We start from the raw sequence: 26,584 nt of genomic DNA on the forward strand, positions 1-26,584 counted from the left end.
ATTGCACAACATGAGTGCATTTACATACATGCCGGCAACACACTGATACACATAAAATAAGAATCATAAATAAATATTAAAATTAAAAAATAAATTGTTTTTATTTTATATACATGAGTGTATTGCCTACATGTATGTAAGTGCATCCGTGTCATGCACTTACATCGGATCCCGTGGAACTGGAGTTACAGACAGTTGTTAGTCACCATGTGGGTGCTGGGAACTGAACCCAGGTCCTCTACAAGAGCAGTCAGTGCTCTTAACCGCTGAGCCATCTCTCCAGCCCCTTCATTTGTTTTCTTAATACTCCAATGACTGGCAAAATCCTTTGCTGCTCCTTCTTGCATTCCTTCTTTGTCTTTGGTTTCTTTGGGTTTTACAAAATAGTTCAGGTAAGTATTGAATGTTTTTTCTAGGATGGAGGAGGGGAAAGAATGCATGCTGTTTAGAATGTTACATGTGGTCCTATGACTGATGACAGCACCTGATGATATCTATTATTGTGGCAGAAAATAGACGGATTATATACCTTGCAAAGCTCTTTTATACTCTTGGGTTGAATAAATCATGAGTTGACTATAAATGGAATTCTTCATAGTTCTTTTGTTCTAATGCCTAAAATATTGGTCTCAAAATTTAAAAAACACATAAATTTATGTTTTTATGATTTAAAAAATCAAAGGCCATTACCTTAATACATCAGAATTTTATTTCCCACATAATAAGCCATACATAGAAAAAATGTAAAAGTCATAACTATAAGACAAAAATCCTAGGTAGCTTTAACAGTAAAAATTTATTCTCTCACAGCTCTGAATGTTAGAAGTGTAAGATCACAGTGTCACAAGTTTGGATCCTTCTGTGCATATTCCTCATAGATGTGTTTCCAAAGTTTCTCTTCTTATAAGGATACCAATCATATTGATTAAGGCATGCCCTAGTGGCCTGATTTTAACCAAATCACCTCTTTCATCTTCAAATACAGCTACTCTCTGAGTCACCCTACAGAGCTACAATATCTCTTTTTAAAAAGTTATTATTTTTATTTTATGTGTATAAGACTGCATGTATGTAAGAGCACCTCTGTTATTCAATACCTGCAGAGGTCAGAAGAGGCTGTCAGATCCCTGGAACTGGAGTTATGGAGAGTTGTTAGGTGCCATGTGAGTACCTAGAATGGAGTCTGGGTCCTCTGCAAGAGCAGCCAGTGTTCTTAGCCTCTGAGCCATCTCTCCAGCCCCCAGAGTGGCAATATCTTTCCTTAAAACTGCAAAGTAACTCTCATGTTCCTCTCCACCCTTCCCAGTTACTCCAGATATTACTCCTAGAGAGAACATTTGGGGTTTGTTAACAAGTATCCTTTCCCCTAGAGAAGTTGGTTCGACAAGAATCTGATTGTGAGGTCTTTTGTGGTTTCTGTGGCTCAGACTGTGATGATTGGATCAGACTTGTGATGTATTAATAAATTATATTTACACTACCCTTCCAACATGACATGGGAATAAAATTCTAGCTCTACTAATTATATTAGGAAGAGTGAAATTGTTTTCTACTAAACGTTAAGATGCTTTGTATTTCTAATGCTTCTTCTAGCTCTAACTTCTGTGAAAACTACATCCTGTAGAGACTGCATGAAGTTATATATAGCTAGAATGTGCCAAACAATAATAAAGCCTCATCCTGGAACAGTTCATAATCACAGTATAAGTGGGTTCTTGACAAGTTGTGCTATTTTGTTAATGAGTACTTTGTCTTAAATATTAAAATGCTACAGTCTTCATAATCATCATATTGTAACTAGAAATGACTTGCAGAAAAGAACTGGCTTTAAAATTTACAGGCTAAATGCAATGTGTGCTCTTGGATTAGATCCTGGAATAGAAAAAGAATATTAGTGGAAGCATGGTAATCCATTGGTCTTCCATTCAGCTAATAATAATACATAGATGCTAACTGCCTACGTCTGACAAGTATACCCTGGCTGAATAAGATGTTTCCATTAGAGGACACTGGATACAGGATATACAGACACCCTCTGTGTTGCCTTTGCCACTTTCCAAAAATATAAAAAGACTGAGACCAAGAGCACTTCCATGTGAGGACGCTCAGAAAGCTCTTAACTAGAGGGAAATTCCCTACACTAGGACCAGAGCTATTCACTAAATGATAATATAGGCCTAAAAATGAGGTTTTAAAGCACGTTGTTATGGAAACAAAACATCTGTGTAAATGAAAATGATGGCTGTAACACAGAATGAGACATCTGCCAAAAGCACTTCTGAGGTTGAGATTCATGTGTTAAGTGCTTGGGACCGTCCAGAGGAGCACTAGGAAAGTTGCTGGATATTTATAAGGTTGACTCTGTAGTTCTGAGGGTATGAAGATGGGGTGACAGCCATCTACTGTTTTCCTTGTTCTCTAGACCTGAGTCTTCTCATTCTGTCTGAGATCACCTTGTAAATTTCAAAGATTGGGGGGAGGGATGATCCTAAGACTGTTTTCTACTCATAATTTACAGTTTCAGCTTCAAAGGTTTTTACACACTATACTAGACTCAAAAAATAAAGGTTAGGCCAGGCATGGTGGTGCATACCTTTAATCTCAGCACTTGGGTGACAGAGGCAGGCAGATCTCTATGAGTTCAAGGCCAGCCTGGTCTATATAGTGAGTTCCAGGGCAGCTGAGACTACAGGAAGACCCTGTCTCAAAAAGAAAAAAAAAAAAAAAGCTTAGGAGCCAGATGCCAGTAGCAGCTGCAGCAGCTCAATTCTTCTGTGGCTCTCCTTTCGCTTCCAGAAACAGCCTCTGACGTGTCTGTCTCTGATGGTGTCATCAAAGTGTTCAATGACACAAAGGTGTGCAAGTCCTCAATGCCAGAGGAAGTGAAGAAACACAAGAAGGCAGTGCTGTTCTGCCTGAGTGAGGACAAGAATGTCAACATTCTGGTGGAGGGTGAGGAGATCCTGGTAGGCAATGTGGGGCAGGCTGTGGGCAACCACAACACTGCTTTTGTCAAGGTGCTGCCAGACAAGGGCTGTCACTACACTGTCTAAGACAAGACCAAGGAAAGCAAGAAGGAGGACCCGTGTTCATCTACTGTGCTCCTGAGAGTGCACCCTTTAAGAGCAAAATGATCTATGCCAGCTCCGAGGATGCCATCAAGAAGAAGCTGACAGGGATAAGCATAAATTACAAGCTAACTGCTACGAGGTCAAGCACTGCTGCGTCCTGGCAGAACTAGGTGGCAGCGCTGTCATCACCCTGGAGGACAAGTCTCCAGCCCCCTGCCTGGAGCGTCTAGCAACCCCAGACTTGCTCCTGACTGTTGCAGGCTGCCCCCTTTTTTTTTGCCACATTGAAGGGGCTGGGGGGGGGTCCCTTCACCCCAGTTGCCAAACATCCTCCCTACCTCCTGAACGGTCCTCTTCCCTCCATCCCTGATGGTCTGGCCTTCCCAAACTGCTTTTAATCTTCTGATTTCACTTGGGTTGAAGCAGACCAAGTTCCTCTCCAGATGCCCAGTTTGAAGGCGAGTCTGTATTATTTAACGATACCCCTATTTCCCATCTGTCCCTCCCCATCCCATGCTGCCAACTTCTGGTGGCAATAGTGACTCGGTGCTTGTCTGTTTAGTTGTGTGTAAATGGAATGTTGTTGAAGTGACCCATCTCTGTGCCAGCTGGTGGCTGTCCCTTTTCCCTTGGATTTGCCCATTCATGGAAGCAGGACCAGTAAGGGACCTTCCATTAGAAGAAGAAAAAAAAAGCTGACTGCTCCTTTAATCCCAGGAGGCAGTCTAGTGTTTTGTCCCCCAATAAACTGCTGCCCCCCCATGGAGTGGTCTTAGCCAGTGTCCTTGGCTTCACGTTTCCATACATATGGTGCTGAGACCCGGGAGGACTGCCTGGGTCCTGAGAACGAGTTCCTTCTTTTACAGGGAAATTTACTGACTGAACATTCCTGTGACAAAGATCATCTTGCCTCTGCTGGCTCCTGCCACTCACCACATCTGGCCCAAGATTTCAAGTCCATCTTCCAGACAACTTTCTCTTGTCCTGCTCACTCTCTTACAGAATTCAGGACAGAATCAATGAGGTGACCCAAAAGTCAGTGAACCAGACTCTTAACCAAATTCCCTCAGGTCTCCTACCATCCACTGCCTGACCACCTAACCCTTCACTTCAGACGAATGTTCCAGTCTTTTGAGACCACCCCTCTTTGCTGACATCCCTATCCAACAGGAAGTAGCTAAAGAAAGACCACCATTGCCCCTCATCATCAACAAAAGACTGGAATATTTAGTTTCCAACAGACTCCTAAAATAGTGGCACAGCTCCCAATATTCTAAAATGGCAGGTCCAAGCTTAGCTCAGGAAAGTCCCTTAGTTTATTGGGAGACCAACCAATCCCAAGCTAAACTGCCCAGTTTACATCATGGAAAGTTACCCAAGCACCTAACTGTCTATAAAAGATGTCTGACTTCCCCTGCTGGTTGCTAGTCTCTCTGATGCCAGGAGGCAGTCCAGTGGTTTGTCCCCCAATAACCAAAAAAGGTAAAATAAAAAGGCTTGTTAATAACAACAACAAAAACAACAAAGGTTAGACTGCAGTTTATAATCTACTTCTTCCCTCCTCTTCTCTTTCTTCGGAAAGTTTTGCTCTCTCAGAAGAGAGCTCATAACTCTGGTCCAGTCAAAAATGGCACCCCTTCCTATGAGCTTACTGCCAAAATGGGATGATGAAACAAAGGGAAGCTGGGAGGAAGCTTTGCTGAGCTAGGACAAAGGGACGGGTTTGAATCTAAGTTCACTCTCACAGCAGAAAAGCAACAGCCTAGTCTGCCTCTAGCCAACAGTCCATGTTCAGTGAGAGTCAAATAATCTTGCTGAACTCTGAAAGCTGAATTTTGTGCTCCAATCTAAAATTAAAACAGAGGAGGGAAGCAGGAAACACACTGGGGACTTGGTAAAAACCTACAAATTAGGGAACTCAGTTTCCTTTGCCCAGTTCTCTCAGTTCTGTTATTCCCTACTAAACATAATGAACATTTATACCTGCAGCAATATACTACCCACTGGGATACAGCGAGGGGCAAGTTAGCCATTATGAGAGCCTATAGTATGGGCAAAGCTGAGATCTGTTGCTAAGAAACAGAAACTGCCAGGGCTTTGATGTTGGTGACTAGTTTATAAAATCCCTGGATATAAAACTGGCAAAATTCCAGCTGATGTCCGAAGGGAGTTGTACTGCCCGAAAACGCCAATATAAAGATAAGCTTGTGATTGTTTATAACTGAAGGCAATACCCAGGCTCTATAATCAGACCAACAAGTTGGTTGCTGACTAGTGTGGTCCTGGCATGTAATGGGCAAGGGAGATTTGCTCCTCACATGTGCAGAGCCGTGGAAGCAAGACTGAGTCACCCAAACACTTACTTTGCTGATGAAGAAGCAAATTCATGACATTTGAGTCACAAGACCATGAGAAGCCCAAATTCCACCTGACAAAGAGAAAAACATACAACCCAGAATTCCCAAATGTTAACACAATGTAGTCCCAGGACAAGCCTGCATTGTATCATTGGGAGCTGAACGTGTGTGGGGATGCTGCGTTAAATTCAGTAAGGGGGGATTTTTGGAACTGCATGTATGGAAAAGCAGGGTTGTGGATGATGAGACTGGACTGTACTAAAACAGCATTATGGCTCACACCTGTAATCCCAGCACTCAGAGGACTGAGGCAAGAGAATCACAAGCTCCAGGTCAATCTGAGCTACTGAGTTCCAAGCTAGCTTAGACTACAGAGTAAGATTGTCAAAAAACAAAGCAAAACAAGCAAACAAAAAACATGGTATCATTCTATGCTATCCAACATCTTAATTTAGCTGGCATCAGGCCTTTTCTCTCTTTTTGTATCCGAACATCTCTTCTGGGACAAGTGTGGGCATATGTCACAAGCCCACCTGATTATAACACTCTATATACTGACTAGTTGGGGGTGCCATGTGGCCCAAGTCAGGCCTTAGGAGCCCTTCTCTGGAACTGGTAAAGAGACACTCGGGAAAGGCAGGATACTTCCTCCTGGAATTCCCAAAACAGATGAGACAAGCCTAGAGCTGTGAGCAACCTACTTCTCTGGCAGCCTGGAAGACGGAAGAAAATGAGGTCACTGCAGAGGAGTCTGAGCTGAGACTCTGGAGGAGCGGAAAATCAGACCTGATCATATACATTTCATCTGGGTCAGAGGCCAAATTTATCCAGGAGATTCTCTCTCTCTCTCTCTCTCTCTCTCTCTCTCTCATTTGAATTGTACATTTGTTAGTATCAACTGCCGTAGTCTATTTGGTTTTCTACATTTAAAAGTAATACACGTTCCCTGTAGAAGAAATTAAGAAAATACATAAAGAAATACAAAATCATCTAATCTCCCATGCTTCAAGTAGAACCAGGTATTTTAGAGCTTTCCAGTACTTTAAATGCTTATTATAAATAATTATTATCATAATAGATTTATTTCACACAGCTATGATCATAGTAAATTTATCTTACATGGTTCTGATTATAATAAATATTCAAGTTTATATTGTGATGTTTCCTTAACATTTTCCATTTCCTTTTTTTGAAATTCAAAGAAAAAATATTTAGTTTTTTATTTCTTTTTAAAATTTTTTATTGAGTATTTGTGTATTTCATACAGAAAATCATCTTTATACCCCCTTCCCCCTTGGCACCCTCCCATAGCCCCTCCACTAGAGTTCATACATTTCTGTTATTTCTGTTAAGGCCTATCATTCAAAGTTAGTGTCCCCAGCTGTCCCTCAGTGCAAGTTCATCCACTGGGATCTAGTCAACTTATCTACAGTCCCTCCCTTTAAGAAGATCAGCTCTTTCTCACTCAGCAATAATCAGCAGTAATAATTCTTTGACTAAGATTGGGACCTGCTGTTCATTTCCACAGTTCTGTGCTGAGTTTTTGTCTGCTTAAGTTTGCATGGGTCTTGTGCACACTGACAGCATTGCTGTAGGATTGTATGAGAAGAGTCCTGGGGGCCTGTAGGACTGTTTCCACATGGTCATGCACCTCCTCCCTGGCTCTTACAGTCTTTCTGTCCCCTTTTCTACAATGGTCCCTGAGCCCTGGGTGGGTGGATTTTAATATAGGAGTCCTGTCCAAGGACCCACACTCTACAGACTCTTATTCTCTGTGTTTTGGCCATTTGAGATCTTTTGTGCTCCTGGCCCTTTGTTGTATGAGGGAGCTTTGTTAATGAGAACTGAAAGATGTATTAGTGCTCTCTTCATTGCTTGTTCTATGTTCCATGAGCCTTAGGTGTAGAGGTTGCATCCTAGATGTGCCACTTAGGCTTGGGCAATTCAGCGACAATCTCCGTGTGTGACCAGTTGTGGAACTCTGTATCTCTTGTCTCTTGAAAAAGAAACTTCTTTGATGGGTGGTGACTGGGACATTTGTCTATGGAGTTAAAGATCCATATTTTGCACATAGTAAGAAACTACATTTGTCTAAGGATGTGACAGACTTGGAGTTTTCTCTAAGATCTATGACCTCTCCAGCTATGTGTATTTGGCTAGGTTTACAGTGCCACACATGAGTTTCCTCCCATTGAGTGGGCTTCAAGTCCAATTAGGTAGTTGTTGATCACCCCCAAGATAAAAGTGCCACTACTACACCAATGTCGTTTGCTGTGCTGGTCATTGATGTGGTTTTCAGGCCTTGAAGCTGGGGCTGGACCATCAACTTATGTTCTCCCTTAGCAGCTTGTATAGTGCTCTTCAAACCTATGAGAGCTAGCCTTCTGGGGTGGTGGCTTCCAGATCAATCCCAGCTCCATTGCTCCAAATCCTGTGTCCAGAGTATGTCCTATCTTCAGCAATACAGTCTTACCATCAAGTTCTGGGAGGCAATCAAAGACTGTGGCAGTAGCCTGTATAATTTTGGGAATCTCTTGGACTACCCTGGCCAACAACTCAAAAGAAGGTTTACCCTGTCTGGCACTGTTTCTTGTTATTCAGCCTTCAGCTATATTCACAGACTCATATAGAGATATTGTATGTGTAATTTTTCAGTAGATTTTGGACCCATTCCCTCTGGGTTTTTTTTTTTATACTAAGTAGACTCTACCTCTTCTGTTTCTCTCCCTCCCCATGTAGAGATATTGTATGTGTAATTTTTCAGTAGATTTTGGACCGATTCCCTCTGAGTTTTTTTTTTATACTAAGTAGACTCTACCTCTTCTGTTTCTCTCCCTCCCCACCCTCCCCATTTAAAATGTCCCCATCTTACCCATTTATCCTTTGATAATTTCTGTCTGCTATGGTCTTTTATGTATATGAGTGTTTTACCTTCATGTATTTAAGTGCACCACGTGCATACAATGCCCATGGGGCCCAGAAAAGGGCATCAGCTCCCTGGGAACTGGAGTTACAGATAGTACCATACAGGTGCTGAGAACAAAACCCTGGTCCACTGCAAAAGCAGCCAGTGCTCTTAATTGCTGTGCAATCTCTCTAGCCCTGAAAAATATTCTGAAGATCTGAAAAACAATTCCTACCAGACTGACTTTTCCACAAAACTGTAGCTGCATGATGCATTGCGTGTCTCATGCTAAAACACATATTAGACAAATATACAAAAACTGTGAAGCAAGCTACCATTCTTCAACAATCTGAACTAAAATAAACTGCCTAAGGAAAAACATGGATGACTTGCAAAAGATAAGCTCTTTAAGTACTATTTTTAAAAGAGCACAAATGGATGAGAGTTCAGTTATATACTCTGAATTGAAACTTTGGCACTAGGAACCAGAGCATTTTGTCAGTAGTGTTGACACATATGATAAAAGTTTAGGTGACTGAGGAGCAGAGCCACCAGCATTCAAAAGCAGCTTTGTTAACTGAGCAATAAACACTCTATAGCATAGCTTTCTGTTGTGCACTGTTGAACACACTGGTAGAAACTTTAAAATGAAAACAAGAAAGAAAAAAGGAGCAGTGATTCCTTTTATTTTCAGTTTAAAATCAAATAGAGAACAGTGATTCTGTTATACTAACATCCTCACAGTGTATCTTTTGTACAAGAGGACTAAGAACTAAACTGTGTTCACAGAGATCCAGACCCCAGGAAGGAAGAGCATGCCCCCTCACTCAGCTTCAGATGGTGTCCAAGAGGAGCCACTCTGTAATCACTGGAAACAAAGTTGCATCTTCTTCGCCTGCTTCTTGAGGAAATCCTAAAGGTACTCAGTGATAACACAAAACTTTTCTCATCTGGAGGTGTATAGGCCAACATTCCTCCAGTTCCTACACACAATCTCAGTAAATGTGGTGCTCCACACAACTGGAACATGGGTGCATAAGGGTGACCTACAAGAATTTTAGCATACTGTGATCTCAAAATGTATAGAGCAACTGAGTGTCCAACACTACATTGAAGCATTCTTTTATCCCTGCCACAGCTTCCTTAACGGTACACATCATCTGTATTTCCTCCCGACTTTTTATAATTTGCATAAGCCTACAGAATAAAATCCACGTTCTTTCTGGCAGGAAGATAAAAGATGTGTTTTTGTCTGGCAATCAAGTCTGTAGTCCACAAGCTGTGGCTTCAGCTCTTCAGGAATCTTTAACTTCAATGTTTCTCCATTTTCAACAGTAGGATCTACCCTGCTCTTTTCTTCCAAGGCGCCTTGGCGTTCTCCCTGGGGCTACCTCCATCTCCATTTCCAGGTGTTTTCTGTTTGTTCGTTTTGTTTTCTGTCCAACATTTTTCTGTTGCAGACCAGCTGTCTTCCTTCCAGGAGCAGCTCTCCCATCTTGCCATCTGCATATTTCTCCTGGTTTGCCTTTTGAAGTTCTCTCTGTTCTACAGATTGGTGTCCACATATTTGAATACTCTGCTGTCTGGAACCCATTCATTCCAATTTTTACTCCAACCACTGTAATGTATAAAACATTGAACATTGAACTTGTTTGTCCTTTATGGCAACCTTTACACATTTTGCTTTATAAAGAAGAGGCCCATGAAAGCACAGCATTCTCTCACCCTCCTGGAATTTAGGCTTCAAGTCTTGCTTGGGCACCACATATAAGTGAATGACCACTGTACTACCCCCCAACTAGGCCACCTACTCTCTATACTACCTAATTGCCTTTCCATATTCATAAACCAACTAAAATATAATTTTCTTAAATGTCTTCTATTACTTGGGTAACTTGAAAATTTTCAAGCCATTTGGATTAACACTCTAGTAATTATTTTCAGAAAAGTAATTATTGGACTGAAATATTCAAACTTTTAAAGGCTTCCAGTATATTTTAGACATGATTTCTTATTTAGATGAATTCAAGTATACACATATGACAAATTAGTCTTTCATGGGCAATTAAGCTCCAGGGGACTAATGAGCATCTCTCAAAATGTCCTGTAACTGTGGTGAGCCACCTGTCTACTTGATCAAGGAGGCCATGGAGACCCCACCAAATGGACTTGAATCAGTGTCCAGTCTACAAAGAGGAGGGTCAACACAGAGGAAACATTTCCTCCATGCTTCCAAGTGAAGCCAGCCACGGTCTAGCAGGACCTTTGACTTATCTTCACATACATGAACTGGTAAAAGAAAGGAGCCAGGGGCTCTTCCCAAGCCCATGTGACCCCTGGGGAACAGATCCTCAAATGACCTTAAGAGTAAAAATAAATTGGTTTATCTGGGACAACTATATTGTCTTAAACATCCAAAGGGAAAGTATAACCAAAGATTAAAGGGATCAGTATAATTCTTTAAGCGTCCATGTGTATAGCTAAAAGCTACATAACAAGAAACAATGCCAGACAGGAGATACCTTCCTTTGAGTTGTTGGCCAGGGTAGCCCAAGAGACTCCCAGACAGTAACCCAGCATAGAACTGGGAAAATGAATAGCAGACCCCAATCTTATCTAAAGAAATATTGGCAACCGATTGCTGCTAGATGAGGAAAAGCTGATCTTCCTGAAACAAGGAACTCTAGATAGGCTGACTAGATTCAGTGGATGGACAAACACCGGAGAATGGCTGGGGGTCCCGACAGCACAGTGGATAGTCACAGGGATTAAAGAGTATATGGGCTTCAGTGGAGGGGGGAGACTATGGGAGGGTGCCATTTGGGATGTGGGTATATAGATAAATAAGATTGTTTGGGATGTTCTGTATGAAATACACACACAAAAATCAACAAATAAAAAATGAGTTATATTTGAGCAAGAAGCATAAAAATTTGCTTCATGTTAATTAGTAGAGGTGAAACACATTACCACTGAAATCTACCTGATGATTTTATATCCACACTCAGGTGCCAAGGGTCTCAGAAAGTAACCGACTGTTACTAGTAATAATCTGATACATAAAGATTAGAGACGCATGTGCAAACATCTGTTAGTAGCATTAAAAATGAGTTTTTCTGTATGAAACAGTTTATTTTAAAATGAAGTGGAGCTCTTTTTTAATGGTTAAAACTTCATTCAATTTTATGTCTTATAGGGCTTATACTGAGTTCAATATTATATAACTGTATTAATTCAGTTGTGAACCTAAAAATTTACAGCCACTTTTGAAAGACATGCATCTTTACTCTGGAAATTGTTATTGAATATGTTAATGCTGTAATTAAATGTTTCTCCTAATCATGTGGTTATTAAATAAATAATTTTTTAAAAAGATTAGATTGATCAAATAAATAAGAGAAAAACAGATATCATCAGGCCTTCAATGAGTCATTCATTTGGGGCAAAAGCTGTCCAGAATTAAATTCAAAATTAAAGCTTCATTCATTTATAGAAATGAAAAAGATGAAGGCATTGATATTTAGCCATAGTACCTGATAGCCATGTCTCTTGTGCTCTCATAATCTTCTTACAAACATAGCTTCGGGCTGGGCATGGTGGCATATGCCTTTAGCCCCAGCACTTGGGAGGCAGAGGCAGGAGGATCTCTGTGAGACTGAGATCAGCCGGGTCTACATGGCAAGTTCTGGAACAGCTGGGGCCACAGGGAGACCCTGTCTCAAAACAAAACAAAGCACCCAAAAGGGACTGCAAAGAGATAGCTCAGCAGTTAAGACCACTTCCTGCTCTTCGAGAGAACTAAGGTTCAGTTTCCGGCACCCACCACATGGTTGCTAAGAACTGTCCATAACTCCAGTTCCAGGGGATCCTATACCTTCTTCTGACCTCTGAGGACATAGTATGACAGGGGTACACTTACACTCATACACATAAAATAAAAATAAATAAAAAAATTTAAACGGGGGCTGGAGAAATGGTTCAGCAGTTAAGAGCACTGGCTGCTCTTAAAGAGGACCCGGGTTTGGTTCCCAGCACCCACATGGCTACTAACAATCATTCATAACTCTTGTTCCAGGGGAATCCAATGCCCTCTTCTGACATCCTCAGGCATTGCACAACATGGGTGCACTTAACACACATACAGGTAATACACTCATATACATAAAATTTAAAAATGAATAGAATATCTTTAAAAAATTTATGAATAAAAGACACAAGATACTGTTGACAACTATTTTTTACTGGAAGAAATTAATTTCTGATGTTTAAGCTATACAGCCTCTTGTATTTTGTTATGACAGTCCTGGTTTACTGAAAGAGATTAGAGTGAACATGAAAAACAAGAAAAAATGTTGGCCTAAACTTAAATAATGACAATGGCAAATGAAAATGGCAAAGAGAGGATGAATTTAAGACTGACCAGGAGAAAGAAATGAAGGATTTAGTGCTAGTTAGATGTGGGAGCTCTAGATATTCTCTAGGTTTCTGACTTGAACCCCTGGGAACAACTACTAGGTGAGAATGAGGTCTATGGTCCAACCCCCTCTGGTTTCTTTAGTTACATCCTATCTGTCTGCATCAGGAATCTCAAAGCAAAGACTTTTAGAGGCTGGGGCTGGGGCACTTGCCCAGCATGCTCATGGCTCTGGGTTTAATCGCTAGCACTAATTAAGAAAAGAAAGAAAGAAGAAAGGAAGGGAGGGAGGGGGGAAGGAAGGAAGGAAGGAAGAAAGGAAGGATCTTTGTAGCTGGTAAAAATTCAGCATAGGAAAGCCTATGAAGCTTGACTGAGGCAGCGTGGAGACTGTTAGCCAACACCCACTAGAATGCAAACACTGCCTTTATATTGCCAACTCTTCCATGGCAGATACCGTTGTGCCTTGGGCTTCTCACATACTGACTGATACATACTACATACTTAATAAATATTTATTAAATGTACAAATAATTTGCCTATCGGTTCAGCCTGAAGTGGGGAACAGGACTGAGTTGTGCCATCTTGCTTAAAAGAATAAAGAAACAGAAGGAAATTATGGTTTTAATGCACTGTGGCTCATTTCTTTCCCAATACATCCATTGAATGTCAGCATATAATTATTTTTAAATTAATTTTTAAGTTCACATGCAAAGTAATGGGTTTCATTATAGCGTTTTCACACTTGTGTGCCATTATATTTATTCCACTTATTCCACTGTTCCCAAATGCTTTCCACCTCCTGCCCCCTCTTGCTGGTCCCCTTTTTGCCCTCAAACATTCTTTCTGCTTTCATATAACAAGTATTTTCTTACCTCCTCTTTACCCCTCCTTAAGACCTCTTCCTCCCTTTCATTCTCCTCTTTCTACTTTCATATCTACATAACTTACACATAATATATAAATTTATATCTAGGGTCAGTATAAGAAACAAATGCTATTTGTCTCTTTCAGTCTGACTTATCATTACCATAATGATACCTAATTCCATCCATCTTCCAGCAAATGTTATAAGTTCAATTCTTTTAGAGCTGAAAAACAGTGTCCATTGTGTATATGTTCCACATCATCTTTATCTATTCGTCTATTGAGGACATCTGGGCTGATTCCTTTCCTGGCTGTTGTGAATTGTGCAGCAATAAACATGGGCACACTCGTTTGCTGTTGCTGTGTTGCCTTGGAGTCTTTTGGGTATATACCCGGGAGTTAGGTATGGGCCATATGGTAGGCCTATTTTTTAGTTTTAGTTTAGTTTACTTTTGTTTTTTGGTCTTTTTGAGCAGGGTCTCTCTGTAGCCCCAGCCAGCCTGGAACTTGCTATGTAGACCAGTTAGTCTCTATCTCACAGTAATCCACTTGCCTCTGCCTCCCAAGTGGTGGAATTAAAGGCATGACTGACCACATCTGGTTTATTTTTAGTTTTTGAGGAGCTTCTATACTGACTTCCATAATTTCCTATTCATACCAGCAGTGAATAAGGGTTCCTTTTCTCCCACATCCCCATCAATATTTGTTGTTGTTTGTTTTCTTGATGACAGATAGCCATTCTGAATGGGGTGAGATGAGATTACAAAGCAGTTTTAACTTGCATTTTCCTGGTGGCTAAGGATGCGGAACACTTTTTCCAGTATTTATTGGCCGCTTGCATTTTGCATCCCCTCTTCCTTCTCCTGCCCCTCCTCTCCCTCCTCCCCCTCCCCCTCCTCTTCCTCTTCATCCTCCTCCTCATAAGCAGAATGAGCAATGATGATGGTACCAAAAAAACCTGACCTCCTTCTTCTTTTGTTTTTTTTTTTTTTAGACAAAGTCTCCTTGTAGCCCCAGCTAGCCTGGAACTCACTACGTAGAACAGGCTGGTCTCGATCTCACAGAGATCTGCCTGCCTCTGCCTCTGCCTCCCGAGTACTGGTATCAAAGGCATGAACCACCACGCCTGGCATTTCTTCTTTTGCGAAATGTATATTCAGTTCTTTAGCCCATTTATTGAGTAGATGATTTAGTCTTTTAGTGTTTAATTTTTGCGGTTTTAAAAATATATTCTTGGTTGGGTGTGGAGGTGTGCACCTTTTATCCCAGAACTTGGAAGGCAGAGGCAGGTGGATCTCTGTGAGTTCAAGGCAAGCCTGGTCTACATAGTGAGTTCCAGGCCAGCTGGGGCTACAGGGAGACTTGTCTCAAAAAGACACACACACACACACACACACACACACACACACACACACACACACACACTAGATGCTAATCCCTGTCTGATGTATGCTGGCAAAGATTTTCTTTTCTCCATTTTGCAGATGCTCTCTTGACTTTGCTAATAGTGTCTTTGCTGGGCAGAAACATTTTAATTTCATGTAATTTTATTTGTCAATTCTTGAGATTATTTTGTGTTACTAGAGTCCTTTTTAGAAAGTTTTTTCCTATGTTTATATCTTTAGGTGCCTTCCCTATGCTTTCCTCTGCCAGTTTCAGCATTTCAGGTTTGTATTAAGGTCTTTGATCCATTTTAAATTCCCAGTTGTGCAAATGAGAGGTATGTATTGAGTTTCATTCTTCTACAAGTGGAGATCCTGTTTTCCCAAAAATATTTCTTGAAGAAGCTGTAGTCTTTCAATTTATAGTTTGACACTTTTGTTGAATATTAGGTGGCAGCAGCTGTGTGTGTTTATTTCTTGGTCGTCTATTCTATTCCTTGGTTTATGAGTCTGGTTTTGTGCCAGTACAACGTAGTTTTCATTACTATGGTTCATAAGATAATTTGAGATCGGGTACTTTGGTACCTGATCAGCATTGCTCATCCTGCTTACAATTGCTTTTGCTATTTAGAGTCAATTGTTTTTAACAATTCTGTGAAGAATGTCATTGGAAATTTGAAGAAAATTATATCGAATCAGTAGGTCACTTTAAGTAATATAACCATTATTGCAATATAAATTCTGCCAATCTATGAGCATAGGAGATCTTTCTATCTTCTAATGTCTTCAATTCCTTTCTTTTGCATCGTAAAATTTTCATTCCAGGTGTCGGTGTGAGATGATCAGCAAATAAAATGGTTGCCACACAAGCCTGATGACCTGAGGTCAATCCCCAGAACCCATGTAAAAGTAGGAGAAAACTGACTTCACAAAGTTGCCCTCTGTTCCCATATGCACACCATAGCCCCTACACACACTACACACATATACAAAGGAGTAAAAAATGTTCAATGTAGAGGTCTGTATTAGTCACTTTTCAGTTGCTGTGGTAGACACACCATGACCAAAGGAACTTATAAAAGGAAAAGTTTATTTGAGCTTATGGCTCCAAGGGGCAAGAGTCCATCACGGCAGGAAGGCATGGTGGCAGAGGTGGCTGGAGGAGGAGTGGAAGCTAAGCTCTCACATCTTAAGCAGGCACAGGAAGCAAGAGCGCGACTGGAGATTTGGCAAGGTTTAAGAACGCTCTAAGCCCACTTCCAGTGACGTGCTTCCTCCAACACAGCCACACCTTCTAAGACCTCCCAAAACAGCGCCACCAACTGGAGACAAAATGTCCAAATATTTGGAGACTATGGGGGACGTTCTCATTCAAACCATCACAAGGTCCCTCACCTCCTTGGTTAGGTTTATTCCTAATCTGTGTGGGTGTATGCATGTCCATGTGTATGTGTGTGCCTGTATCTGTGTCTGTGTCTGTCTGCCTGTATGACTGTGGATCTGTATGTGTGTGCATGTGTGTATCTGTGTCTGTGTCTGATTGCCTGTATGACTGTGGGTCTGTGTGCCTATGTGTCTGAGGGGGCACATGTGTGGATGTCACCAGACAACTTTTGGAATTTGGTTCTCTCCTTCCTCCATGTGGGTTCCAGGGACAGAACTCTCATCAACAGAATTGTGAAGCAAGTGCTTTTACTCACTGAATCATCTCTTCAGCCCTATCCCTAGTTCTTTTTAAGCTAGTGTGAATGGGAGTTTTGTCACTGATATCTTTGTCAGCAAATACCTAATTTGCTGCCTATTTCAAAGGTATTGAGTTTTGTATGTTGCTGTCTTATGTCCTGCTACTGCCATTCTATAAGTTCTACAATGTTGGGATTTGCAATAAAACACAAACCACCTGAAGAATCTGTTTCAGAAGAGATGTGGTGAGAAACTAGGCATATCTGCAACACTGGTCTAAATCTATCAAAAAGATTAAACCTAGGTGTATGTGGAAACACCAAAAAATACGTCTGGAAATACAGGTGGTGGCCAGGTCATGGAGAATCCTAAAGAAGTCTGCAAACTTTCTTTCTGTGTGACATTGTACACTTTTTTATCCTCTCAATTTTGTCATCTGTGAAATAGTATATCCATTAAGATTTGACTTAGCCACAATAATAGGAATGCAAATAAGATTGGTTTAAACAAAATACAAGGCAGTTTTCTTTCCAAAAGTCCACAATTAGGTTCTCTGAGAACAGTAAGAGCACCATAGGCTTGGGCACCCAGACTCCTATCTTGCCACTCTGCCATGCTTCACTGCTTTTGCTAAGACTGAAGTCATCTTATGGCCCCAGTTGGCTACACTAGAAACATTTAGAAGAAAGAAGGCATAAAACAGTTCTCTCCTGAGGAAAGTTCCTCATTGTTGGTCAGAACTTAGTCACATGACCATGCTTAGCTGCAAGGGAATCTGAGGGATATTTTTACTTTGTGCTCAGCTCTTCTATTTACAAGAAAGATAAAATGGATATACAGGGAAGAGAACAGTAATCTCTTCTACAGATGAGCTGATAGTTGTTCCCATTATGACCATTATAAGGAGTTAATGAGTCAAGTTTTCTTAACAGGCTTGTATTTTCTCCCAGACATAATGGCTTCTTCCTTTTTTGTTTCTTCAGAACCTTGCTTGTAGTTTTCTAAAAGCTCTTATGACATTAGTCTTCATTTACTCCATGTGGCTTGAGCTTCACCAGACTCAGAGTACAAATGTGGTCACATTATCTTTATAAAACACAAAGTTCCCATTCCATGTTTCCACTTGACTATATAGGCTCCTTCTACCTCTTGTATCAACCTCAATCTGGAAATCTCCAAAGAGGAGGACCACATAGGACAACGAACACGGCTAAGCTTCCATCACCATATGGCACCACTATGTTTTTCCAGTCTACTTTGCATCCAAAAATTGGTTTCTATTTGCCTGAAAAGGTTCTTTATTCACTTTTTTAAGTTCATAAAACATAAAATTAATCATTAATTATTTTAGGTTTATGATTTGATATATTCAGTATATTATACAACTATCCTTCGATCTAAATTCAAAACATTTTTATCATCCTCTAATCTTTCCTTGAAAAAACATACTCATTAGTGGTCACTGTCCACTTCCCTACCTTCCCTCCAGCATCTGATAACATCTAGCCTGATTTCTGTCTCCATAGATTTACCTATTCAAGTGTCTCACGTAAGTGGAAACCTACAACGTGTAACTATTTGTGTCTGCCTGGATGATTTCAAAGTTCATTTGTGTAGTAGCATGTATCAGTACTCTTTTTTCTTGTGGGAGAATATTCCATTGTGTGGATTATACCACATTTGTTTATCCCTTTGAAGAATGTTTGGAGCACTTGTAGTTTTTGGTTGTTGTGCATAACCCTATTGTGTATCTGTATACTACATTTGTTTGAATACCTGTTTTCTTTTTTAAGATTTATCTTTATTTTTAATTATGTGTATGGGTGTGTGTCTGTGTGTGGGTGTGTGCATATAACTGCAGGTACTCCTGAAGGCAAGAAGAGGGTGTCAGATCACCTGGATCTGGAGTTACAGGTGGTTGTGAGCCTCCCGACTTGGTTATTGGGAACGGAACTCAAGGTCCTCAGCAAGAACAGCGCATGCTCTTAACTGCTGAGCCATCTTTCCAGCCCCTGAATACCTGTTTTCAATTCTCTATAATATATACCTATGAATGGAATTGTTGGATTATGACATAATTCTATGTTTAAATTTTGGAAGACCTGAAGAACTGTCTTTTACTGAAGCTGCACCATTTAATATATCTACCACCGATATGGGAGTATTCCAAATTTCCACATTCTATTCACCTCTTATTTTCCATTTAGAAAAAACAAAACAAAAATCTAGTGCCTGGGCTGCAGAGTTGACTCAGCAGTTAAGAGCACTGGCTGCTCTTGCTGAGGACCTGGATTTGGTTCTTAGAATCCTCTATGGCTCACAACCACCCTTAACTCCAGTTTCAGAGAATCTGACGCCTTCTTCTAGCTTCTGTGAGCATTGCACACATGTGGTGTACTTATATACACTGCAGGCAAAACACACACACATAAAATAAGAATAAATAAATCAAATAAAAATAAATACAAACTACTGCTAATCTTGTGAGCCTGAATTCATAGATAATTTATCACATAAATGATTTATAGATATTTTCCCCATTTTATGGGTCTCTCTCTCTCTCTCTCTCTCTCTCTCTCTCTCCCTATAATCTTTTTGAGACAGGGTCTCCCTGTAGCCCCAGCTGGCCTGGAACTCACTATGTAGTATAGGCTGGCCTCATGTCATGCCTGCCTCTGCCTCTGCCTCTGCACCTAAATACTAGGATTAAAGGTATGTGCCACCATGCCTGGCTAGTTTTTCTCTCTTGTAGTGTCCGTTGATGCAGAAAAAAAATTAATTTTTATTAAATTCAATCATTTGCTGTTGTTTGTGCTTTTGGTGTCATCTTTAACCAAATCCAAGACCCTGAAGATTCCCCCTATTTTACTCTAAGAGTTTTATAGTTCTTACATTTAGGTCTTTATACATTTTTTTAAAAAAAAACATAATGTGAAATAGGCATCCAGCTTTATTCTTTTGCTTGTAGATATTCAGTTCTTCCAGTCCCATTTGTTGAAAAGATCACTCATCCACCATGAATTATTTTGGCACCCTTTATAAAAAAAAATCAGTTGCTGGTGCGGGGGGACTGGAGAGATGGCTGGATGGGTACCTGCTTGCAAGCCTGGAAACCTGGTTCACTTCCCAGGACCTACTTGGTAGATGGAGAGAACCAATTCCCTCAAGCTCTTCTCTGACCTTCCATGAATGCCATGGCATGGGCACCGCCCCATGCACACAAAATAAATAAATAAATGTAAAAACCAATTGTCCATAGAAGTATAGGTTTATTTCTGAAGTCTCATTTCTAGTCCATTGGTCTGTATTGCTTGGATCACTGCAGCTTTGTGGTAAGTTTTGAAACTGGTAAATATGAGTCTTCTTACTTTGACTTTCCTTTTTATCATGATTTTGGCTATTTAGGATCCCTTGAGTTATACATCAATTTGAGGATTGGTTGTTTGATTTCTTCTAGAAAAAAGCGTTTTGACAGATTGCTTTGAATCTGTAGATCATTTGAGGGAATAATGTAATCTTTACAGAACAAGTCTTCCAATCCATAAACATGAGATGTCTCCTCATCTTCATCTTCTTTAATTTCTTTCAATGGTGTTTACAGTAATCAACTTATTCTGTTTCTCATTGGTTAAATTTTTTAACTTAAAAAAACTTTATTGAGAATTTCATACATGCATATAAGGCGTCTTGATCAAATCCATGTCCACTCTCTCCCTTCCAACACCTCCCATATTTCCCCAGTACTTTTTTCTGACACCTTCATGTACTCTCTCTTACCTCCTTTCTTTTTTTCTTTCTTTCTTTTTTTCTTTCTTTCTTTCTTTCTTTCTTTCTTCCTTTCTTTCTTTCTTTCTTCCTTTGTATGCTCTTTCTTCTTCTTTGATTTGTTATTTTTTAATGGGGCTTTTTGCTACTCTAACATTTCCCTCTTCTGAAGAGGTAACCATAAAATCTTTTAAGGATTAGAGATAAGCTCCCAAATATTTCCAACATTTTTGGCCTTTGGAATGGAGTATGTTGCTAACAGGCCCAAAGGACTATTTTGACTTTTAGCCAAGAAACTGGCTACTTTTCTTTGGGGTCTTTTTACCCTAACTGCCTAGCCAATTCCTACCTCCGATTCTTATCACACCATCCTGTGAAGAGGTTACCCAAATTGTCAATAGGGAATTGGGACACAGACCACTTTGGCTTCTTCCATGCTGAATAGGGATGCAGGGTGAGGCAACTGGGGTACCCCTTCAGTGGGTCTATCTAAAAGACTCCCAAATTGCATAACTCTTATCTGTAGGGAGAAAAGAACGTCCTTGACTGGTGAATAGGGGATGTGAAGGAGAAGTAAAGGCAAGAGTAGTTAGCATTTCAAGTTCTAGAAAGAGAACCAGAAAAGTCAGAACATGGCAAATTTCAAATGTTCATCTCATTGGTTAAATTTATCTTAGTATTTTATTCTCTTGATGTTACTATAAATAGAACTGTTTTTCTCAATTTTCTTTACACATTATTGGTAATTTAGAAATATAGTTGTCAGAAATTTTTGTTTATTATAATAATTATTATTATTATTATTATTTTATGTATATGAGTATTTTGCCTGCATGTAAGTGCACTTATGTGTGCACTGCCAAAAAAGGACAGAAGAGGATGTCAGATCCCCTGGACCTGGAGTTATGGATGGATGTTAGCTGTATGTGGGTGCCGGAAACTAAGCCTAGGTCCTCTGCAAGAGCAGCTGGTGCTCTTAACTACTGAGCCATCTCGCCAGTCCTGAGAAATAGAATATGAGTATTTTGCCTGCATGTAAGTGCACTTATGTGTGCACTGCCAAAAAAGGACAGAAGAGGATGTCAGATCCCCTGGACCTGGAGTTATGGATGGTTGTTAGCTGTATGTGGGTGCCGGAAACTAAGCCTAGGTCCTCTGCAAGAGCAGCTGGTGCTCTTAACTACTGAGCCATCTCGCCAGTCCTGAGAAATAGAATCGATTTTTATGTGCTGGCCTTTTTTTTTTTTCAGTGTGACTAAATTTGCTTATTAACTCTAGTAGTTAGTAATGTTTTGCATGTATTTCCTAGAATTTTCTATTCATACAATTGTGTCATCTGTATCCAGTGGTAGTTTTACTCCTTTTTTCTTCTTTGCATGTCTCTCTTTTCCTTGCATGATTTCTCTTTCTAGAACCCCCAGTACAACACTGAATAGAATTGTCAAGAGCAGAATCCTTCCTTGTCTTCTTCCTAATGTAAGTAGAGGAAGCTTTCAGTCTTTCACCATTGAGTGCAATGTTAGCTGTGCAGTTTTCATATACAGCATTCAACAAATAGAAAGTTCTATGTATAGACTGTTAAGTATTTTATCATGAAAGGGTGTTTTTGGTTTGTGATAGGGTCTCAGTCTGTTGTCCATGTTGACCTGGAGCTCACTATATAGTACAGGGTGGCCTGGAACCCACAGTGATCTTCTTGTCTCAGCCTCCCAAGTGATGGGAAGATAGACATGAACCACCATGTCTGGCTTACATTAATTCATTTTATGTTGGACCGCCCTTATGTTTCCAGCAAAAACCCATTTGGTTGTTCATGACATGTAATCCTTTTATTATGTTTAATAGATTATTATGTTAATATTAGCATGTTTAATCATGTTAGAATCAATATATTTAATTATATAATGAATTCTATAATTATATGCCCCATTAATATAATTGATAAATATTGTATTTGGTTTGCTAGAATTTTGTTGATTATATTTGCATACAAAATAAGAAACGATATTGATCTATAGCTTCCTTATGATGTCTTTGGGTTTGTGTTGTGGAATTCTAGCCTTTGAGCATGTCATGGTGATTGCCAACTTGAAGGCAGAATAGCTGTGATTACCTGCACAAAACTCTCCCAAAACTGGGCTTATTAATATTCTCTTGCAGAAGGTAGGGAAAATGCTATGGATATGCCCACAAAACCTACACCTCCCGGAGACTATATGAGCAGTTAACAATTGCTGGGTGGGGAAGGCGCTGTCCTCCAGTGGCATAGCTGTACATAGTTGCCCATGCTCTTGTAAGTAACCCCTCACCCATGCTCCTGTAAATAGCTCAGATGAGTGGGGAACGGTTTCTTTGGTTTGCCATTGGTACTTCATTTGGAATAAACAGACATTTGTTCAGATCTCCCCAGGAAAGGCAACCCTGTGTTACTTGATAACCACGTAACACTTTGATATCTAAATAATACTAGCCTCATGGAATGAGTTTTTGGTGTTCCCTCTCTTATTTTTTGGAACAGCTTACAGATTGGCGCTAATACTTGGTAGAAATTACTAAGCAATGGGGCTCTGGGGGTCTTTTCTGGGAAATTTTTGAGTATTGAGTCAATCTCTTTAATTGTATTAGGCTTGGTAACAATTTCTACTCATTCTTGAGGTGGTTTTGGGAGTTTATGTGTTTCTAGGAAACTACCCATTTCCTGTAGGTTATTAAATTTGACCTCTCTCTCTCTCTCTCACTCCCTCCCTCCCTCCCTTCCTTCCTTTCTTTCAGACAAGGTCTTGTATAGCCCAGGCTGACCTCAAATTTGCTGTGTAGCTGAGAATGACCTTGGCTTTCTGATCCTCTTATCTCCACATCTCCAGAGCTGGGATTACAGGTGTGTATCACCATGACTGTTACACTGTGCTGGAAACAAGCCTGGTGCTTCTTGCATGGCAAACACACTGCCAACTGAGCTAGAGCCCCAGGTTGATCCTTTTTATTTCTGAAACTTGGCAATGCCATCCCCATTTTTGAAAAAAAATTACCATGAAAAATTTAAAATACATACAAAGGTAAATAGATAAAAAATGTAATGAACCTCTATCTACATATGAATTATCAAGGGCATGTCACACCTCCTTTATAGCTCTTCACATGTTCTCTGATGCAACCTAACCATGGAAAGGGCCAGTCCAGTCTGTGTTGGGGATAGAGAAGAAAGCATCTTTTAAAAGCTTACAGGACAGATTTGTGCATGTGAAACTAGTGCCCGGCTGGCACGGAGCTATTTTTGTGCCTCCCAACAGTTCTTCTGCCTCTTATTCAAGATCAAGTTCCCAGTCAAGTTTTTCCTACTGGAGTATGAGTCTCAGCCAGCTGCAGGCACCTGGGAGCTTTAAAAATATATTGGTGTCTGGGTCCTATCCCAGAAGTTTTTGTTTTATTGGTCTGGGATATGGTCTGGGCATCAGGAGCTTTTAAAAGGATATTCTAATATATTGCCAAGATTGAGAACGTATGCTCCAAAATGTAAGAGCCCACATTTTTTTCTGTTTTCCATTGGTAATACATTCCTGAGTGTTTCTTAGAAGATGTCCCTGAGAACATATGCTGTAAGATCTGAGTGTCCCTTTTCATAGTTATCTACAAATAAATCATGACTTTGAAGATGAATATGAATATGAAGTCTAGCTAAAGCCAGAAATGAGTTCAGAAGTTAAGTCTAAAGTCTATTGAAACATTGATAATCTTGCCCAGGAAGGACCTGAATCAGGAAGTGGGGCATGTGGCCAGGTGTAAGAAACGAAGATTTAGTCAACGGGAATTCTATTGAGTTCCTTAGGGCTTTTGTCCAAAGTGATGATCTCAAAGTTGGCTGTACATTGCAGTCACCTGAAATAGTACATTTACTTATGCTTTACCCCATGTAGTCTCATTTGGTCTGCCCAAACCACACATTCTTAAGCTTTTGTGGGCATTCATACCTTCTGGGCACCAACCTCAGAAGTTCTGGGAGGCAGCCATGCTCACCCTTATACCATCAGCCTAGACATTCTACTCAGAATTCCTGAATCAGTAGTCCTGAGGCAAGGCTCAAAACTGCATTTCTAGCAATTTCTTGGGTAATACTGATGTTATTGGTCCAGAGGCCACATTTGAGAATTGCTAGCCTAGACCAAGATCCAAACATCAGACTGTTGGAAATAAAATTATACAGGTAATTTCAATGTACAGTTGAGGTAGAAAATTACTGCCCTAGGAACACATACTTTCTAATTAAAGGGAAACAGAAAGTACAGAAAGCATGATCCTTTTGAATCAAGACACTTCAAATGAATGAACAAATTTCAGATAGAGTCCTGGACAGAGTCCATAGAGGTCAAACTGTGATAACTTTGACTTCCAATGGGGGAAAGAATGGTTGAGCTCAATTCCTCATTTTGTCAGAAGAGATTCATAGAAGGGTATTAATCCCCTTACACTAAACTATTACGGATCACTGAACCAGCACTTCTGACTCAAATATGTGTGTAGAAATAATGGGGGCCAGATATGGTGGTGCACACCTTTAATCTCAGCACTTGGGAGGCAGAGGCAGGCGAATCTCTGTGAGTTCGAGGACAGCCTGCTACGTAGTGAGTTCCAGGCTAGCTGGGGACCTTGTCTCAAAAGACCGAGAGAGAGAGAGAGAGAGAGAGAGAGAGAGAGAGAGAGAGAGAGAGAATGGTATGTATATAGCTGCTTGCTGCTGAGGACTAACCAATGGTGAACAGCTGTTGTTTCAAGAATGGAGGACAGTTAGTATCTCAGTATCTAGAACCAAGCATGCTGCTTTAGGATACTCCAGTGCAGACTAAGTTCTTATCTACTTCATGCAGATGCAGCCTTTTGTAATAGGGTAGTCAAGAAAATAAACTCCAGAAGTCCCTGTTAACTTAAATAAATTTATATATATATATGTGTGTGTGACTTGATTCAGATTTTTTAAATTGTACGTTTTTTGAAAGATTTGCATGAACTCTTTAACGGAGGTGTTCAATAGATATTTCTACAGTCTTGGGGTAATACATGCTGGGACATTTTGGGAATAGCTCTGGTTTTCAAGACGTTGCTATTGGCATGGCACTTCAGGCGCTCCATAACCACTCATGGTCCCTGCCCTCTCTATATCAAGCTTAAGTTTGGGCAACTTTTCCAATCCTCCTAAGCCACAGCACCTAGTATTCACCTGTCCTGAAATCCCATGCAAATTTTTTCTCATCCCAGCATTGTGTATAAATGGAACACAGGCCTGTACAAAAAACAAGCCTTCTCTCCACTCCCTTGAGGGCAACTCTGTTTAATACCCTGTTGGATCCTTGTGTATTTCTCTATAAATCAATACAAAGAACCTAGAAACACACTCTGGTAGGTAAAATAGAACCCAAATGTAGTCTTTCTTTTGGGGGCAAAATTGTCTTTCCATTCTTTTTAACCTTCTAAAGCAAGTCGCTAAGAATTAGCCAGATGCTACTGTACCAGTAAATTAGTCTATCTCCAAAGAAAAAGATTTCTATCTCAAGAACACATGCTTACAGCAGAAGATTAAGAAATGGGGGTCTGGAGAGATGGCTCAGTGGTTAAGAGCACTGGCTGCTCTTGCAAAGGACCCCGATTCTATTCCCAGCATCCATGTGGCAGCTAACAACCACCTGTAACTCCAGTTCCAGAGTTCAATACCTTCTTCTGATCTCCAAGGGCATTGCATGACACGGGTGTACTTACACACATGCAGGCAATAAATACATTCATATACATAAAATAAAATAAAACAGAAATAAAATATTTTAAAAGAAATTATATGGTGCATAGTAATATCTCAATAGCTAACAATAATTTATTAGATATTTAAAAACAGCTAGAAGAAAAAAATAACATTTCCAAAACAAAGAAGACAAGTGTTACTTCACTCAGTATAACAGTTTCTAGATCCATCCATTTACCTGAAAATTTCATGATTTCATCTTTCTTTGCTGCTGAGTAAAACTCCATCATATAAATAAACTACATTTTCATTGTCCGTTCGTCAGTTGAGGGACACTTAGGCTGCTTCCATCTCTTAGCTATTGTGAAAAGAGCAGCAACAAACATGGATGTACAAATATCTTTCCAATAGG

At 40.2% G+C, this 26,584-nt stretch overlaps 2 pseudogenes; one reads left to right on the forward strand and one right to left on the reverse strand.

Annotated features, from left to right (window-relative positions):
• Positions 1-3,441, forward strand: part of LOC103725775 — a 28,964-nt pseudogene extending 25,523 nt beyond the window's left edge.
• Positions 3,442-9,116: 5,675 nt separating this feature from the next.
• Positions 9,117-26,584, reverse strand: part of LOC103725777 — a 27,975-nt pseudogene continuing 10,507 nt past the window's right edge.

Source organism: Nannospalax galili, unplaced genomic scaffold (assembly GCF_000622305.1).
Source record: "Nannospalax galili isolate Female #2095 unplaced genomic scaffold, S.galili_v1.0 scaffold286, whole genome shotgun sequence".
Classification (NCBI taxonomy): Eukaryota; Metazoa; Chordata; class Mammalia; order Rodentia; family Spalacidae; genus Nannospalax; species Nannospalax galili.